Raw genomic sequence first — 20284 nt, 5'->3', positions numbered from 1 at the left:
TTCTAAATACTTACATTATACCCACAGGTAAGTGCGGCTCTCACCACTCATCAAAGAAGCTTCTTTTTGCAGCAGAAGGAGACAATCACAGGAAGCTACTACTAATCAAAAGGCAGAGAACAACTGGCTGGGGTGGGGGGGTCCAGCCCCTATTGAGCTATCTACAACACATACCCTACATCTAAGGCACAGACAACATTGAAGAAGAGGGTGTGGGAAGACTGTGAGGGCTGGAGGACCAGAAAGTCTGCTGTGAGATTGTGCCGTCCTTGCCATGATAGGAAAGTGACACCCATGAAATCTCAACAACATAGCTACCTAAAAAGACCTGAACAATCCCAACAACAATTGACATCCTAATGTAGATGGGGGATATCCCATGGGGTCCCACTCCAAAAGAAGACCTATACACAATAACTGCTGAGAGCGGAAGAATTAGTCCTCTCCAGGGATGAGCCCCATAATTAGTTGTCCAAGTGGTCAACCCTAGAAACACACATGCACGCAACACTGAACAGACTCCGCAAGTTGTGTTTAGATGTTGATCCAGTTATATTTAATATAACAGCAATGAGGAGGAAGAACCAGACCTAGGAAGGAGGGGAAGAAAGAGGGAAGGGGATGATGTTGTTATATTTTTTTTTTTTTTTTTTTTTTTTTTTTGGTTTTTCGAGACAGGGTTTCTCTGTGTAGCTTTGCGCCTTTCCTGGAACTCGCTTTGGAGACCAGGCTGGCCTCGAACTCACAGAGATCCGCCTGGCTCTGCCTCCCGAGTGCTGGGATTAAAGGCGTGCGCCACCACCGCCCGGCGATGTTGTTATATTTTAATTCAAATTTTTAAAAGAAATAGGTCAGGGGGCTGGACAGATAGGTCAGTGGTTAAGAGCACATACTGCTTTTGCAGAGGGCAAGAGTTTGACTCCCACTTCAGGCACCCCACAAGTACCTATAAACCCAGCTCCAGGAGATCCAACTCCCTCTTCTGAAACTTCAGGCACCTGCACACATTTGGCATACACTACACAGACAGACACATACACACAAGTAAAATAATTTTTAAAGTGGAATTTTTTGTAGAAGAATGAGAACCAGTGGGGAGAAAAAAACAAAACAAAATATACTCAGAATAAACCCTGCATTCTCAATTATGGTATTGATTTTATAGCTCTTATGAAGGAAAAAATAAATTCAATTAGTTCCAGTATTTCATGAACTCTATTTTCCCAAAATTCATATGTTGAAATCCTAACTCACAATGTGACAACAGAGTAGCTCCTCACCTTCTCCACAGGTTTAGTTTAAGACCAATCTCAGATACCAAATTCGCAGATGCAAAAGTTGTGTGAAATGGTGTCATTTTCATAGAATCAACACACGTCCTTGGTAAACTTTAGACCAGCTCCCCTGGTTGTCCCTTTGGCTATAACACAAATTCTAAAATGTCTTATTAATAAAAAACCTGGAGCCAGATATTGGGGTAAATGCTGGAAGATCAGAGAGACAACGGAACAAGCCACTGCTATGTCTTACCTCTTGGACTCCTCAGCCTGAAGGACTTCAGTTCCTGTCTCCTCACGCCTTACATAACTTTCTCCATCCAGCCATTACTTCCTTCCTAGTGCTGGGATTAACGGCGTATGTGCTTCCCAAATACTGGTAGCAAAGGCATGAGATCTCAAGTGCTGGGATTAAAGGTGTGTGCTTCCCAGTACTGGGACTAAAGTGTATGCCACCACTGCCTGGCTCTATTTCTCTCCTAGACTGAGTCAATCTCATATAGACCAGGGTGGCTTTGAACTCACAGAGATCCAGACGGATCTCTGCCTCCCGAGTGCTAGGATTAAAGGTGTGTGCCACCACTGCCTGGCTTCTATGTTTAATCTAGTGGCTTGTTCTGTCCTCTGATCTTCAGGCAAATTTTATTAGGGTACACAGAATATCACCACATTTGGCTTCATCCTTTCTTTCAGCCAGGAAGAGATTCTTAAGGAACATCTGATTTCTTGGGGTCTACTGTTTCAAATCTGATAGCTAAATGGAGGAACAAAGGGTCTGCATTTGATTGTAAAGGCTACTAAGTTAAACCAATATATGTATTTTAAAGGTATCTTGATTTCAAAATTTGTGTCTAAGGATACATTGCTTTGGAAAAGAGGTTCTGCTTTTGTTTCCACAGAAGATGAGAACCTGTGGATTGCTTCCAGGCTAATATGGTTTGATCAGCCAAGACCCCCTGAAAAGTCTCCAGTGACACCATGGCCCAGATGATCCAACATCCAGAATGGCTTCAAGGCAACTGGCTCAGACAATGTAACCTCACAGACTATTCCAGTCAGAAATTGACCATAATTCTTAATTTTCTCAGGATTCCCATAAGATTGCCAGTGCCCCCATCCAGCAGGAAGTAGTATGAGAAGCTATGCCCAAATTCCCAAAATACTGTTTATGAATGTTTATTTTTATATAAAGCAGGTTGATTATAAATGCAATCTTTCTAAAAAAGAAAGGAGAATATTATAGATATGATAGGATAAGAGGTTAGATTATTGAATCTACTTTTAAAGAATAACAACTTATTTGAAATGATTTATATTGTTAATGGATTTTAGTTTATTGATACAAATTTAAAGTTAATTTTGTTATAGTATATATATTTCTACTCTTGTTTAAGGTATTGTGTTTATACAGCTCATTTGAAATTGTAATGGATAATTAAGAAATACAGATTAATAATTAGTCATCTATGATAATTACACTTAAGTTTTATCATTTAATAATTAATTATTTAAGTATTATTAATTTAACTTAAATTAGTTAAGTTTTCTAGATATACATAGATATAATTCAATTAGGTAGGTAATCTTCAAACAATTCAAAGACCTACAGAATATAGCAATTAAAATGTTTTAAAAACTTAGACTTTCTGGACAGTGAGACACATCTGATCCTGGCAGCACTGATTTACTTCAAAGAGAAAGATGGGTGTCAAGGCACTCCATATGAAGTTTATCTTCTACTTGACAAAAATAGCCATTTGGGAAAGAAACTGTTCTTGCCTGGACTGCTGATAGTATGTTGTATAAACTGGACATGCAGGATTCATAGAAAGGTGACCACTGAATTTGCCAAAACATGGCAAAAATGGTCCTTCAGGTTCCTACTTTGCAGAGGAGACTGTCAGACATTCTACAGGACACAGGAAAAAGTGACTGAGAGATTAGGCCTGTGGGCTGAAGATGGATGCCCCAATGCTGCAAAGGAACTTTGGATGACTGTCCAGGCAGCCAGCTGTCTCTGTCATTCTAAATTTTTGGAAGTTGCTTACAATGTATTTCCTGTTTACTTAGGTAATATTATATCCTTCTGAGGTCTTTGATGTAGTTGAAGACTACATAGTTATAATTTTCCCTGGTTATGAAAAAAGATAAATTAGATATGAAATTTTAGACTCACAAATATAGGATAGATAGAATATTTTCTTTAATTTTGCCAAATACAAATAGACTAGATATTGTAACTGTAATTCTTGCTTGGTAACTGTTTTGTATATGCAATTTTACTATGTTAAAGTTAAAACTTTCCTTTTTGATTAGACAGAAAAGGGGAAGTGCTGTGAGATGCCTTTCTGTATGCTGTGAATATGTGTTGCTCTGATTGGTTGATAAATAAAATGCTGATTGGCCAGTAGCCAGGCAGGAAGTATAGGCGGGGCGGGCAGACAAGGAGAATTCTGGGAAGAGGAAGGCTGAGTCAGGAGTCACCAGCCAGACACAGAGGAAGCAAGATGACAAAGCAGAACTGAGAAAAGGTGCCAAGCCACGTGGCTAAACATAAATAAGAATTATGGGTTAATTTAAGTATAAGAGCTAGTCAGTAATAAGCTTGAGCTAATGGCCAAGCAGTTATAAGTAATATTAAGCTTCTGAGTGATTATTTTATAAGCAGGCCACAGGACTGCAGGCACCTGGTGGGACTGGAGAAACCTTCCAGCTACACTAAACTAGCCCCATTCTTGACAGGCAGGCTGATTACAAAGTGGGCCGATGAAAAGTTCAAGGTCATTGCCCAATACATAGCAAGTTTGAGGGCAGATTGAGCTACATGAGACTTTGTCTCAAAATAAAATTAATGAAAGAAAAAGAAACAAACATGGGAAAAGATACTTTACCTTTTTCTTTTTCTCCTCGGCCCTGCTTGGGAGCACTTACAACATGCCTAACTTTGGACTAGTCACACCACAAGAATGTGTTTGCCATCTGAGGCCACTGGCATCCTTGCCAGGCAGAGGCAGTATGGTCTTCAGACCTCATCTGAAGCAGGGTGATGATATATCCTGTAGCTAGAGTTTTCCTGCCTGGCCCACAGTCAGGACAAATCTCTATCACCTGCCAGTCCCACAGCCTCAGACCCGACCAAGTAAATACAGAGACTTATATAGTTATAGACTGTATGGCCATGGCAGGCTTCTTGCTAACTGTTCTTACAGCTTAAATTAATCCATTTCCATTAATCTATGCCTTGCCACATGGCTCGTGGCTTACCAGCATCTTCACATGCTGTTTGTCATGGTGGTGGCTGGCAGTGTCTCTCTGACTCAGCCTTCCACTTCCCAGCTTTATTCTCCTCCTTGTCCCGCCTACACTTCCTGCCTGGCCAATGGCCAATCAGTGTTTTATTTATTGACTAATCAGCAACACATTTGCCATACAGAACATCCCACAGCAATATCCCACAACCTGAAGCCCAGGCATACGCTATGCCTCAGGGTTCCCACGAGTTTACTTGTTCCCATGATCTACCAGCCCTCCCAACTTCCCTATGGCTGCTGTGGCATTTTAACACTGGACAAGAGAGAGACACCAGCCCACAAGCCCAGCTCAGTTCACCATCTTATCAAAAAACCAGGAATCTCCAAAAGCAACTGGGTGGTATGGTTGAACACACACTGTTCTTGGCTAGTCAGTATTAAAATCAAAGCGTGAACATTATAAAAAGCAGCTATCCTCCTGCTCTGTCTTTCTCTATAGATAGCCGGGGTTTTCCACGGCTTCAAAGGCTGAGAAATTGAGAAGGACATTCAAAGGTGGCATGTGTGCCCTCGGGGCTGTAAAAAAGAAATAATAACATCGAATCCCTCCACTTCCTGGGTCAACATAGCAAAGACTCACTTTTGTGCAAGATCCTTCTGAGCTACAGACAAATAGGATAATACTTGGCTAAACATAAAGACAGCTTTGTTCCCAGCTATTAAAAAGGAGGAGGCACTTCAAAGGTTACCCTTCTCTCCTTTCTCTTCCTGGGGACCACTGGAGCTCTGGCTTTCAATCTGCTTCTGGAGTTCTAACTCACCAGCACCCTAAAGGAAATACATAATAGTTTGTAAAAAAAAAAAAAAATATAGGTAATTCAGGTGGAATTGACCTATTTCATGGTGTCTAGATAAAGAAAGATTAAAATCTCCATTTTCAGGATCGAAGGGGAACTTGGTGGCATTCTGGGGATCCCTGACCAGTTCTGGCTCTGTGATGACCCCGCCCTCTGCCTCTAAGTAAAGAGGGAGGCCAGGGTCCTATCCCCACACACTCCCATCTGCTTTTTCACAGGCTGTTCCTATCTCTAATTTCTACCCAACACATCCTCACATCAATGCACTTAAGTGACTAGAAAATATTATTGAAGGTCTGGGAAATAAAAGTCTATACTGCAGCAACATAATCTGATACTCATTAACATTCATACAGATGAACACCCCAGGCTATTTCCTTAGTTTAGTGCTGGTTGGGTTTCCTCCCTCCTTCCGGTCTGTCCTTCCTCCATCTTCAACATCCTTTAACTCTTATTTGTATCGGGGGCACTCTGCTTTCGTGACTGTAGGTCCGTCTAGGCTCCCTATCCACCCACAACCCTCTCTCCTCTCACATTTGTTTCAAGGAGTTTATCTGCAGATGTCTGCTCTCCTGACACGTCTATAGCTAGAGCTCAAGGTTTCCTTGGATGGGTTTAAGATCTGATTGCATCTGAACTGTGAAATTAAATAATATCCTTTTTTTCTTGAAAGCCTTTCTAGTTTCTATTATATTTATTATTATCACTACCACTATTATTGTGTATGTGTGTTGGTGACATCTGCAGGTGACAGTGTGCATGTGCCACAACACACGTGTGACAGAGGACAACTTTCAGGAGTTTGTTCTCTCCTTGCACCATGGGTTTCAGAGACACACTCAGTTCACCAGACCTGTTTAATAAACTCTTTCAGCAGATTTTCACCAACTCCACATCACAGGGTAGGAGGGATTGGGGGCAGGGAGAGAGTGAGAGTACTGGGAGAGGTGACTGGAATTGGGGGGAGGGGGGATTGGGGAGGCAATGTAGAAACCCAGTGCAGTGGAAACTCCCTGGAATCAGAGAGTGACCCTAGTGACGTCTCCTAGTAACGGAGGATACGGAGCCCAAACGGCCATCTTCTATAATCAGGTAAGGCTCCTAGTAGCAGAACTGGGACATCAACCCAGCAACAAAACCTCAACCTCCAATCTCTCTTGCCTGCAAGCTGTGCTGGGGTAATGGCACAGAACTTGTAGGAGTGGCCAGCCAATGACTGGTCTACCTTGAGGCCCATGCCATAAGAGAGAGTCCACATCTGACGCTGCCTGGTTGGCCAGGAACCAGAGGCATCCTACACCACCTCTCCTTTCCGCCCCCCCTCCTTTCCCCAAGGATACACACTTCACATTTGTTATCTTTCCATTCAGAGTCCTCTAGCTACCAGAGTTAAAGTCTGAGTCTGGGCCCAGCAACCCTAAGCAGCGAGGCTCAGCCACCCACCCAACACTGTAGACAGATGAGTAAAACTGAAAAGCTGAGAAAGGAGATTTGTTCAATGTGGCCACTGGGAAGAGTAGCAAAAAGGTCTAATAACCCTAGCTCCATTTGGGGGGTCCTGACATAGGCCTTAGGCTTAAATAGAAGGCTAGAGGTACACAGAGCTAAGCCATTCTGGTGAAAGTGTGGTCCCAGACATCACCATTCTCTCAGTTCAGCTCCTGCAAGCTGGTCAGACAAGTTGTCAGACTGTGAGAAATCTCTTTCTGGGAAAAAAGAGGCCTTCCTCTGCCTGGCACCAGGCTTCAACCTTCTCCCAGCATGGAACTCCTAAGAAGACTCCAATTCTTGTGGTCAAATGGGGAGACACAAGTCTCTCCTTAGCATGTCTTCGCTCATGTCAGGAAGGCTATATATAGTACAGTGGTCCTCAACCTGTGTGTCGAGACCCCTTTGGGAGTCAAATGACCCTTTCATAGGGGCTGCATATCAGCTATCCTGCACATCAGATATTTATATCATGATCCATAACAGTAGCAAAATTACAGCTATGAAGTAGCAATGAAAATAATTGTATGCTTGGGGGTCACCACACCATGAGGAGCTATAGTAAAGGGCCGCAGCACTAGGAAGGTTGAGAACCGCTGCTGTGGTATATCCACACACCCTGCACACACACCTTGCCAGCATCCCATTTAAACGAGAAATGCCACACCTCTGTCAGCACCTTGCTTACACTGCTCCCAGCTCATAGCCCGGCAGCCCTGAAGTTTTCCTCTTTCCCTGGAGTGTTCATGCTCCTCTGCTCAAAGATCAAGAGCCTTCTTCAGACCATGTTGACCAAATGAGACAAAACTAGAAGATCCCAAACTAAGAGTAGGAGCATGTCCCACACAGGCCTGCTTTCCACTCTCACATTGCCATGGCCAAGAGCTTAGGTCTTCTTCTCAGTGAGAAATGCAGCTCGGAAGAGAGTCTGAAGCCAGAAGAAAAAGCGGGTGGAGTCTATGGAGTCTCAGCTGTGTGTTTAAGGCCAGCAGCCCCATGATGCGCTAACGGAGGAGCCTCGTCCCTTGTGAGGAGAGGACCAGAAGGAACTGGCTTAGCTGTGAGGTGCCACAGCACATGCTTGTTTCTTCACAGGGGCCCAGCCCCAGAATGTCCTTTCCTCGGACTTCTCCCGGTAGCTATCCACCTGGGCTTCCCTTGCTGGTCTCACCCCCATCTAGCTTTCAGAATGATACGCTCCTTCCTTCCACGTTGACAGTGAGTTCCCTTGAGCCTTGCTCTTCCCTCTGATAAATGTATCTCTGTTCAAATGTCATCTCACCAAAGAGACCTTCCCTGATCAGTCTATGCAAAAACAATACGATCTTTCTCTCACACTCCCCTTCGCGCTCCCCAATTCATCTTTATCCCTAGCTCTTCCTACTGGTTTGGCATATGATATATTAATTTGTTTGCTTTTTTTTTTAATGTCTTCCCACTAACACCCAAAAATATCATTCTCTAAGAAAAGATGTTTTTCTCTGTTCTCAGGTTGCAGGTAGGACCTGGAATATAGTAAGTGGTCAATAGCTACTCATTCAACGATCCATCACACTTATTCATCCATCCAGCTACACATCTCCACGGTACTCCGCATTTATTAAGAAGCTTGCAGTGTTTGCTGAAGGGAGGGAAGGGAGGGGGAAGAGTAAAGAATGAAAGATGAAAATGGAGAGAAATGGGGAGGAAAACGGGAAAGGAGAAGACCACAGAGAGAAGAGAGAAAGGCAGACAGAAGAACACGTGGCTAATGAGTGAACACACGAACAGGTCTTACTGAGGCAACGCGTCACCTTGGGAAATTACAGGAAAGACTGCAAACGTCATTAAAGCCAATTGGTGCGAGAAGGAAGGCACCGGGTAGCGGTTCATTTCCTTGGTTCGGTGATTTACTGTGGAGAGCCAAGACGCAAGGAAAATTACCCTGAGAGAACTCCATCCCACGGTCTGGCCACGTGAAGTATGAGTGGAAATCAGGAATGCGCAGTGTTTGGCCAGGAGCCACCGCGCTCCTTGTTGCTTGTTGTTTGAGCCGCTCAGATCGCGTCATTAAAATGTGCATTTTTAATAGAATGAATAAATGTCTGTGAGCCCCATAATTAGAGATGGTCTAGCAAATTAAGAAAATTACCTTTTTTAAAAGAGAAAATAAAGAAGTGGAATCAATCCAGAAAATGATTCAGCTGCCTCTGTACGGGAAACCAATGTATGTTTTCTCCTTGCTGCTGCGTTGGACCAGAGGGCCACTTCCTCCGGGCCCCATCTGACTTGCAGGCAAGCCAGGCTGCTTAGTCCCTCCTGTTCCAGCCATTTGACCGTGTGAAGCCAGAATTGCTGCCTAATGAGAGAGAAACACTGAGAATGCCCAGGAGAGAGATCAGCAGCCAAGAGCTCAGGGTCTAAAGTCAGACCCCTGATTCAGATCCCGGGTTTGTTTTTTTAATTACTGTGTGACACTGGTCACCAGATGTAACTTTGTATGCCTCAGTTCTTATCAGAAAAAAAAGTTCCAGATGATAACAACTAGCTTACGGTGATGTGGTAGATATGGTGTATGCCGAGAATCATTTGATATGATCCCTGGGGGTGGGAGTTATGCTTATAAATATTACCTTTTGTGTGTGTGTAGTGTTTATACATGCTCACGTGTACAGGTGTACACGTATGCATGTAGAAGCCAGGGGAGAACCTCAGGGTATGGTTCCTCGGTTGCTGTTACCTTTTGTTTTTAGAGATTTCTCTCTCACACAAATGCAAAAAAAAAAAACGGGCCATGGTGGTGCACGCCTTTAGTCTCAGCACTGGGGAGGCAGAGACAGGCAGATTTCTGTGAGTTTGAGACCTGCCTGGTCTACAGAGCGAGCTCCAGGACAGGCTCCAAAGCTATAGAGCAACCCTGTCTTTGGGGGGGCGGGGGCAGCAGAAGGTGTCAGCTCCCCTAGAACCGGGGTTACATGTGGTTGTGAGTTACCCAACATGGCTGCTAGGAACCGAGTGCTCTTAACTTCTGAACCATTTCTCTAGTGCCCCACCTTGCTGTTCTGTATTTTGAGACAGCGTTTCTCATTGGCCCAGAGCTTACCAAACGGCTAGGCTGTCTGACCAGCACACCCCAGGGCTTCACCTATCTCAGTTTCCAGCACTGGTACCCTGACCACCACACCCAACTTCTCTTTCTACTTGGTTTCTGGGGCTCCAACTCAGGTGCTCATGCTTGACAGGCAAGCACTTTGCCGCCTGAGCCAGCCCCAAGCCTGAATTACATCTTTCCTAATTCCTTTGTATGAGTCCCTCTTTTCCATCAGAAGAAAGCTCATAGAGGAAGAAAACACATCTTCACTTTTCTTGGTAGTAATTAATTTTGAATAACAGAATGTCCTAAAAGAAAGGTATGTAATCATTCTGAGTGATTCCATCTATCTGCAATCAGTAAATTCTGCTTATGGATTCCTGGACAGTGTCACAACACAAAGCCATTAGAAAGAGCTCACGGCCCTTTCTGACATCATGGCCGGATGTCAGTATGCAGCACGCTCACCCTCGGGTGACACTCTGACCCCTGGTATTTCTCTTTCTAGGTTTCTCTCCATCTTGCCACTGTCTAACTTCATTCACCTACTCTAAAGAGTTAGACTGGATACATTGTCATCATTAACAAACTCAAGCCACACTCTTCCCTAACCACAATGACTAGTTAGTTGATGAAGGAGATTGTAGTTCCTGGGTGAGGAACCTGCCTCCTGCCCCCCCCCCACACACACACTTCCTGAAGTTGAAAGAGTCTCCTTTTCTCTGACAAGGGAAACAACACTGATGCTCACCTTGTGCTGAGATTCAGGTGAGACGGTGGTGGCGGGAATGACATCCTTCATCCTCTCAAAGATCCTGCTGACAGACCTCCACAAGCTAATGTCGTCCTTGCCCTGCCAGAGTGACAAGGGACATTCTGTCGGCTCCATCCCCTTCAATCCTTTCATGTTCTCTAGATTCATCAAGAGACAAGAAGGACTATCCCACTGACCACAGTACTCTCGTGCCACAGGGCATTTAAGACACTTCCTTCAAGAAACCTTGAGAAGAGAAAAGAAGGGCTAATAGAAGTCTGTGCAACAAAAAAGTTTACAACTTTTTTAAGCTTCCTGGTGCATAGTGTGGCAAAAAAAAAAAAAAAAATGTGTTGAGAAAATGATAAACCTGACAGCTCAGAACTATACAGGGACACTTTGCTCAGCCTGGGAGGAGGGGACTGGACCTGCCTCGACTGAATCTACCAGGTTGAGCTGAATCCCCAGGGGAGTCCTTGCCCTGGAGGAGATAGGAATGGGGGAGGGGGCTGAGGAGAGGGCGGGGGGGAGGGAGGAGGGAGGACAAGGGAATCCGTGGCTGATATGTAAAATTAAATCAAATTATAAAATAAAATAAAAAGTAAAGTCACAGTTAGATCCTAAAGGAAAGTCACAACTGGAGCTGCTGAGATCATTCAGGCTTCAGTGTGTTCCCTGGGGCGAAGGTATGAGTGAGAATCCGGTCCTTCCAGGGGAAATGCCCCCTACATCTTGAGGATTTAAGAGCCTGGATTTACATGAACTTTCACATTCACTGTCTGCCAAGAGTTTAAGCCTCTTTCCTTATATAATTGAAACCTGGTGCTGTTGGTATTAATAATTCATCCATACTCCCATAATTGTTTCAAGCTTCATTTTGGCATGATTAAAGACAATCATAATCCCTTGCAGATTCCATACTCTATTCTGTTTAAAGCTGCCATTAGAGCATTCCCATTTCCCTACTTTCTGATCAATTAATGAGAAACCAAATGTGTATTTCTTTGATGGGGATATAGAGTGAAAGAAAATGACACAAAAAACTAAGGTGGGACATTTAACAGAAATGGCCACATACTGACTTAATTTCACCCCTACCACTGTGATAAATTACCTGACCAAAGCAATGTAAAGAAGAAAGGGTGTATTTTGCTCACAATTGCAGGTTACATCATTGTGAAGAAGTCAAGGCGGCAGGAACTTGAAACAGCTAGGTACGTTACATCCAAAGCCAAGAGCAGAGAGAGGGTAAATGCATGAATGCTATGCTTAGCTCACTTTCCCCACTCTCATGCTGTCCAGGATCCCCCTGAGCAGGGAATGGTGCCACCCACAGTGGGCTATGCTTTCCACTAACCCAGAGTTCATCACAGACTTGCCCACACACTGGTCTAATCCACAGCCCTGCATTGTGGCTCTTTTCCCAGGCGACTCTAGATGGTGTCAACTTGGCAATTAAAGCTGACTACTGCAGAGGGCTGGAGAGATGCTCGAGAGCACTTGCTCCTCTTGCAAAGGACCTGGGTTTGTTTCCCAGAACCCACATTGGGTAGCTCAGAGACACTTTCAACTCCAGTTCTGAGAGATCCAAAACTCTCTTCTGACCTCTGAGGGCAATGGCTTGCATGTGGTGTACATACAGACAAGCAGTCATACCCACATGCGTATAATAAAGTAAATAATGTAAAGAGAATAAATAATGCTTTTTATAAAACTATCACATATATTTCAGTTGCCAAACCCGTGAAAGATCTTGCAGATACATGTAAAGGTTATGGATGAAGTAGCTTCAGGCATCCAGAGCAAAGCTAGGAAAGTACAAGTTGAGGTCAGAGTCCCCGGCATAAGAAGTTGCTTCTTAGGCCGGGCGGTGGTGGCGCACGCCTTTAATCCCAGCACTCGGGAGGCAGAGCCAGGCGGATCTCTGTGAGTTCGAGGCCAGCCTGGACTACCAAGTGAGTCCCAGGAAAGGCGCAAAGCTACACAGAGAAACCCTGTCTCAAAAAACAAAAAACAAAAAACAAAAAACAAACAAAAAAAAAAAAAAAAAAGAATTTGCTTCTTGCTGTTGCAGCTACCTGGGAGGTTCTATTGCTCCTTCCTGAGCCAAAGCCAGACACAGTCCTCCAAGGGTTGGGCTTACCGCAGCCACAACACCCTCCAAAGACATGTGTCACGCTACTGTGGGGCATCTTCCGACACTTGTGTTCTGTTTGTCACTATTGTGACTGTGCGACTTTGAGTTTCATCAACTTGAGCAAGCCAGAGTCCTGTGAGAAGAGCGAGCCTTGACTGAGAAAACACCTCCGTCAGATTGGCCTGTAGGCAGGTCCGCAGGGCATTTTCCTGATTGATGGTTGATCTGAGAAGGCTCAGCCCCACGGTAAGTGGTGCCATCCCTGGGCAGGAGGCCCCACATTGTATACCAAAGCAGTTGAGCGAGCCAGGGGACCAAGCCTCATCAGTAATTCTTCCATGGTCTCCGCTTCATTTGCTGCCTCCAGGTTCCTGCCCTGACTTCCCTCAGTAATGGACAATGACGTGTAAATTTAAGCCAAATAAACCCTCTCCTCTCCAAGCTGCTTTTGGTCATGGTGTTTATCAAAGCAACAGAAAGCGGACCAGAACAATGATCATTTTAGTTGTCAACCTGACTGAAGCGAGAGATACCTAGAAAACAGCAAAACCAATGCCTGAGTGTGTCTGGGGTGTTCCTGCAGAAACTACTGTGAAGTCAGCACACTGAATAGGGGGGTCCTTCTAGAGTGTGCACAGTACTCTCCAGTCTGGGGGTGAGATGAGATGGAAAGGCAGAAAAGGGAATTTTCTGATCACCCACCTGTGATCCCTCTAGAGCAAGCTCGCTCTTCTCCTGTGACCCTGGACTAGTAGACTCTGGGTTGTTCTTTGAATGCAGACATGTACTGCTGATTCTCCAGGGCCTTTCAAGGACTTTGACCTTGGCCTTGGGTTGCACCACTGTCCTTGCTCTCATTCTGAGGTTTCTGGCTTCCTGGACTGAGCAGCTGCTGGCTTCCCTGGACTCCGGCCTGCACAGTCATTGTGAGATGAATCAGAGCCAATCTTAGGGTCAGTCTTAGGGTCACAGACATTCTCATGGTTACACTCTCTAGAGAGCCCGGGCTAGTGCGAATTTTTGACCGCCTGTGACTGCCTGAAGATGGCAAGATTGACACATGGACTCCTCCTACCCTTACCAGAACTCTCTGCTGTCTGCTGCCTGCTGGCTTCGTTTCCGGGTGTCTTTTCAAGCTGAAGAAGGAAGGAGCTGAAGAATGAGGTCATTGGTGTCTGCTTTCCTTTCCCAGGCCACTACAGCAGAAACACCACTAAACAGTCACCTTTCCCCAGGGCTAAGCTTTCTTAACAGGAGGACTACGGTCAACTCCATCCAGGCTGAAGGTCCATCACTAAAACCAAACACCCAGCACTTTCTCCGAGTCTTTCACGCTTCCACCAGGAAGGAAATCCTTTCTCTCTCAGTCCTGCAATTAGCCTTCCTCTTCCTCTAAGTCAAAACCGTTTCTCTCGGTCTCCTAGCCTTCCAAAGAAAACACTCAGCTGACCTGCAGCTCTTAGCATCACCCAGCATGGACCTGGGCTGAGCCAAACTCTCCTACTAAGATCCTAGCGGAACACTGGCATCGCTGCCTGTCACCAACCACAGACGTCCTCAGACATTGTTCTTGTTATGGGCCTACTATGAGAGGCAAGACTCCGTCCATGCCGTCTGCTAACATCTGCAATAGCCACACCTGAGATAGACTTGGGGTCTGAGAAAATATAATAGGGGACTCTTAAGGACCCCAGGCTCCATAGCCAAAGACTCTTATCAAAGCATGCCTTTTGACAGCTGTGGGGGCGTGCTGTGTAGACACTATTGCACACCCAACTGAGACAAGCAATGTTCTGTGAGTAACAGTGAGACACCAAATTCGAATTTTATGGAGGGTGAGAGTCCACATCTTAAGATGGCTCAGCAGTAAAGCACTTGCTACACAGGAGTGAGGACTGGAGCTTGGTCCCGAATCCACAGAAAAGCAGGTGGGTGTGGCAGATGCCTGTGATTCCAGCATTTAGGAGGCAGAGATGGGGGATCCCTGGAACAAGCTGGCCAGCTAGACTGCCTGAAACGGCATGCCGCAGAGCCTGCCTCAGTACACACTGTGATGGAGGAAGATAACCGCTGTCATCACAGGTCTCCACATCCGCACGCACACACGTGTGCCTATACACGTGCAAACACAATGCATGCACGTCACACACATATACAATAAATAGACAAGTATAAAAAATAATTTGTACAAGTCCCAGTTACATGTCATCCACTTTAGCCAATGTCCTAATTACCTATGGATGCACAGGAAGGGTTGTCTCCGGAAGAGCACGGTAAGGCCATCTTTACCAAAGCACTTGTGCGAGGGAAGTGACACTCACTACGTGTTCAAAGTGAAGTGTAGGTAAGCTTGGAGGGGGAGACAATTTCCCAGGAGCCCCGTTCCCTGTACTGATGCCCGGCCACTGTGAAGAGCAGCAGCTGCTAACCTGTTACACTTTTCCGTATTTGTTCGCGTTACATGAATCACTTTGCACACACACCTTACCCTCCATCTTTTCCTGCTTCCCCTTCTCACTTCTTACCCACTGCTGGTCCCCTTGGGCTTAGCCTACGTTCTCCCCATTCTCCCAGAAGGAACTCCTTTGCCCTACCCTGCTTCTGCTAGCTTGCCCCCTCTGTCGCCGCCGCCACTCAGTTCATACAGATAAATTATCTCATAACCTTGCTGATTTAAGTCATGAGAGCCTCTCAAAATGTGCATGAAGTCTCATCCCAGAGGAATTCCGGTCCAAGGATCCACAGGAGTAAGAACAATTTGAGTAAGCATTTAGAAGTTTCTAAAGAGGTGAATTTGGGATTATCTCTTTTTAGTATGCAGAGGGGCGAGTTTGAGCATACCCTGTTTAAGATTACTTTTATTTTGCTATGTAAATTTGAAAGCCCTGAGATAATCACCAATTTTTGCTTTTCTTAAACAATATACCTGTAAGTGGTTTCATGGGGTAGTGTCTGTGGCAATGAAAAACCCCCTTCCCAGACAGCTGTAACCACCGAGTGTTATCTGCAGAGATAAATCTGAAACAGTTTCAGGAGAAGAGAAGGACCAAATACTGAAAAGCTGTGGGGGAGAGGTATGCAGAATAAAGTGAGTGCAGGAAGATAAGGAAGTGAGGAGAGATGGGAGGAAAAAGAGAAACAGGAAGAAACAAAATATCCAAAGGAGGAAACAAAACGTTCACTAAAAACTAGACTTGATACAATCAGCAACTTTTTTAGTTTGAAATCTTCTACGAAGTTAAAAGAGTCACACCACTCTCAGAACACCGTCTTTGGATCATTTAAGAACATTCCCATCACCCCCAGGGGCACCTGAAATTCTTCAAGAAAACAGAGTGTGCTTGCCGTGCGTGGGTTTGTGTTTGGTTGTATAAGCCCTTTGTAGCTGATAAAAATTTCCTTTGCCCAGAACTCAACCCCAAAGGGAAAGATGACGAATCTCCCCCATTTCCGTTCTTTAAACTTCCATTGTGCTGCTGACAGCTCTGGGGAGGTTAAAATGCCGTGCCTCCACAGTTTTTTGTTGGGCAGGCTCTGAAGGCATCAACCAAACTTCTCTAGCGTTTCCCAAGTTATCCGAAATGACGCAGCGCCCTCTGTCGGCCGCCCACCACACTGATTTTTCGTGGCACAGCCTCTGCAAAACGATGACTTAATGGCTTTAGGAAAGGTCCTGTTAGTGAAAGCAGCTAAACAAAAGAAGCCCATACAATGGGCTCTAAATCAAGGGCTGACGTTGCTGAAAGTCAAGTCAACAGTCAGCTTTTTTTTTTTTTTCCTCCTTCGAACACATTTGATTTTTCTTAAAAACTGCTTTTTGTCACACGGCTGAATTCCCAATAATTGCGGCGGTAGTGATGTCCGTTGGCAGCAGATGATAAAGTGACAGCTCCAACTCAAGTACCCTAGCAAAAAAGGAAGAGGCAGCCCTGTTTGCCCAGCCAAGGCGCAGCAGCCAAGAGGGCAAAAGGTGAAAGGGGGCGAGGTAGCCAAAATGTCTGGATTATCTAGGGAAGAGCCTCTGGGGGAAGGGCAGCCCAATCCCGGGGCTGGAGAGTTGAGGAGATAGAGGGTGGGGTATGTGAGCCATACCCTGCAAAAGTTAGGGACTGAGGGATGCTGGGAGACCCTGTCGGCCAGGCCCACTTTGATATGTTAAATAGGCACCCGGCCATTTGTCTCGGGTTTGAAACTTTAAATAGTTCCTGAGAAAAGATACTGGTTGGCCTCTGACCTTCACAAATGAGTATACACAAATGCCCATCACGTGCGTGCATGCATGTGTGCATACACACACACACACACACACACACACACACACACACGAGGCCATGCTAAATAACGTCTTGGCCATGGGTGCTATTGGGAGGCAGAGGGCCTTTAGAAAGGGGGACCTAGAGGAAAGAAATTAAATCACTGGAAGGTGTGCCCATGAATGGAATATGGCACCCCAACCCCATAGTCTCACTCTGACTGCTTCCCAGAAATGTGTGTGATGAGCTACCATCTCTGCCACATGCTCACCGCCATGGTGCCCTACCTGACCACAGGCCTGATACAATGTGGCGCTTAGCAGTCAAGAATGAAAACTCCCACCGGGTGGCAGTGGTGCTGGCCTTTAATCCCAGCACTCGGAAGGCAGAGCCAGGCAGATCTCTGTGAGTTCGAGGCCAGCCTGGTCTACAGAGTGAGATCCAGGACAGGAACCAAAACTACACAGAGAAACCTTGTCTTGAAAAACCAAATTAAAAAAAAAATTAAAACTTCCAAAATCAGAAGGAAAAAAAGCTTCTATATATGTTGCTTACTTCTTAAGCATAGTTTGTTGGAGCAACAGAAAGCTATCCTGTGAAAAGGCAGAGTTTTACTTTATTTTAAAAAAAAAGAAAAAAAGAAAAAGAAAAAGAAAAAAAAACAACCTCAAAAAAGAGAGAGAGAAACTCCCATGTGAGGCCAGTTCAGGCTCCACACAAAACATACAGAGGCGTCACTGCTCTCCCCACACACCCACTCCTGGAACAAAAGACTTCGAGTGAAACTCCCTTACAATGCAGGACCCAGACCAGGAACTTGGCTTCTGTCAGCACTAAATTAGTGAATTATGGCCATGCCTCCCAGCTCCGCTGAATCATTTCTGCACCAGGCACTGGACAGGAGTCAGAGGAACAAAAATAAATAAGACCCAGTCCCTTCCCACAAGGCTCTCGGACAAGCAACATAAAGACAAGCGGGTGCGCCGGGCGGTGGTGGCGCACGCCTTTAATCCCAGCACTTAGGAACTCAGGAGGCAGAGCCAGGCGGATCTCTGAGAGTTCGAGGCCAGCCTGGTCTGGTCTACACCAAAACTACGCAGAGAAACCCTGTCTCGGGGGGGGGGGGGGGGGGGTGGGGGGAGGGGGAACAAGTCGGTGTAATTAGAATATAACACTGTAAGCCCAAAGACAAAAGTATCACAGAGTGGGGAGGCAGAGAAGATTCTGGAAGGACCTGTGACTTCAAAGCAGTCATTTGCAACACACTGCCAAATTCCTGCCACTTATTCAAAGAGGACTGAGGTGGCTCTAGATTTCCTCGAGCACACTTCTGGTAGACGGTGGACAAGGACGGAGCTAGGCATGCACACATGAAGGCTGATTCACGCAGCATCAAAGCATCATCCATAGAAAAAGCCGGCCACTGTGCGCAAACACAGAAGGAGCTTCGGGAAGCGGATGCAGGCGGATCAGGTAGACAGAAGGGCGAGAGGCCATTCAGACTGTGGGGATAGCTGTGTGTGGCCCGAGAAAGGTCACGTGGAGTTCAAGACAGCCACTTCAGTGAAGGGATGCATACAAAGAGCTGGACTCAAAGATGTATTTGGAAAGAAATAAGATGTGTCAGGTAGAGATCATTGTCTGCCTTTTTTTGTTTTGTTTTGTTTGTTTGTTTTTGTTTTTGTTTTTCAAGACAGGGTTTCTCTGTGTAGCCCCTGGCTGTCTGAAGACCAGGCTGCCCTCAAATTCACAGAAATCCACCTGCCTCTGTCTCTCCAAGTGCTGGATTAAACATGTGTGCTACTACTGCCTGGTGTGACCATTTTCACAGATGTATTTGGCTTAAGGGAGAAAGCACAGGGGAGCACACTCCTCTGAGACAGTGGCCCTTCCAGGCTGAGTGTACAAGCTCTCTGGTCATAGAGACCTAGGTTAGAGGTCCAGAAGTATCTCTCAGGGTAACACGTCCACTCCAAGTCCCTGTAAGTGGGAGGATCCTCTGGGAATGTGGCTGAGCTGGTGGAGTACTGGCCTAGGACACATCACCCTCAGGACTGTATAAACTAGGCATGGTGGTCCACACCTGTAATCCCAGCACTTGGGGAGTGGAAGCAGGAGGATCAGAAGTTCTAGGTCCACCTGCTGAGATGGCTCAGTGGATAAAGGCACTTGCCAAGCAAGCCTGTCAACCTGAGTTTGATCCCCAGATTCCCCGGTAGAAAGAGAAAACCAACTCCTACAAGTTGTCCTCTGACCTCCATATGGGCATTGTGGCACAGGCATGCCCATATTCACACACACATACACAAACACACAATAACAATAAACAAATAATTTTTAATGGCTTACCTTTAATCCCAGCACTTGGGAGGCAGAGACAGGCAGATTTCTTGTGAGTTCCAGGAAAGCCAGGACAGTTACACAGAGAAACCTTGTCTCAAAAAATAACAACAAATTCAAAGTCAACGTTGGCTACATAGTGAGTTTGAGGCCAGCCTGGACTACATGAGACTATCTCAAATAGACAGACAGACAGACAGACAGACAGATAGATTAGATAGATAGATAGATAGATAGATAGATAGATAGATAGATAGATAGATAGATATACCGACCAACAGACAGATAGACAAATAAGGGCTGAAGCGTTTATCTGAAGGAAAAGTGCCCAGCATGTAAACAGTGTGGAAGGTGAACAGAAGCCAGAGAAAGCAAAACACTTGACTCCAAGACTCCTATTTATCATTTCTGAAATCAGAGGGTATGGTAGGTCAACTGTCAGCGTTTTCTCCCCTTAGTGACTAGAACACTCGTCCAACAGTCTGCTGAGGGTCAGTCCCTAACCCTGGAGCAAGTAACAGTCCCAGCTTTATGCAAATTGGCTTAAGAAGATACGTTAAAGTGAACGTTTTGCTGAAAAGCATCAAGGTTGACATTGTTATTATTTTACTCTGTGTGTGTGTGTGTGTGTGTGTGTGTGTGTGTGTGTGTGTACAATTCTCAGAAGTTAGCTCTCTACTGCCACCTGGTGGAATTCAGGTGCACAAGCACCTGTCCTTGCTGAACCGTCTCCCTGGCCTCTACCAAGGCTTTTTTTTTTTTTTTAAAGTCTTCTATGCCTTTTACCACAGGTGAATTTTGTTCCCTGGATTGTTCCTGGATGTGATTTCATGCCTCCTGTGACAAACATTTCCATT

Source organism: Peromyscus eremicus, chromosome 7 (assembly GCF_949786415.1).
Source record: "Peromyscus eremicus chromosome 7, PerEre_H2_v1, whole genome shotgun sequence".
Lineage (NCBI taxonomy): Eukaryota > Metazoa > Chordata > Mammalia > Rodentia > Cricetidae > Peromyscus > Peromyscus eremicus.
This window is presented reverse-complemented; position numbering follows the sequence as displayed.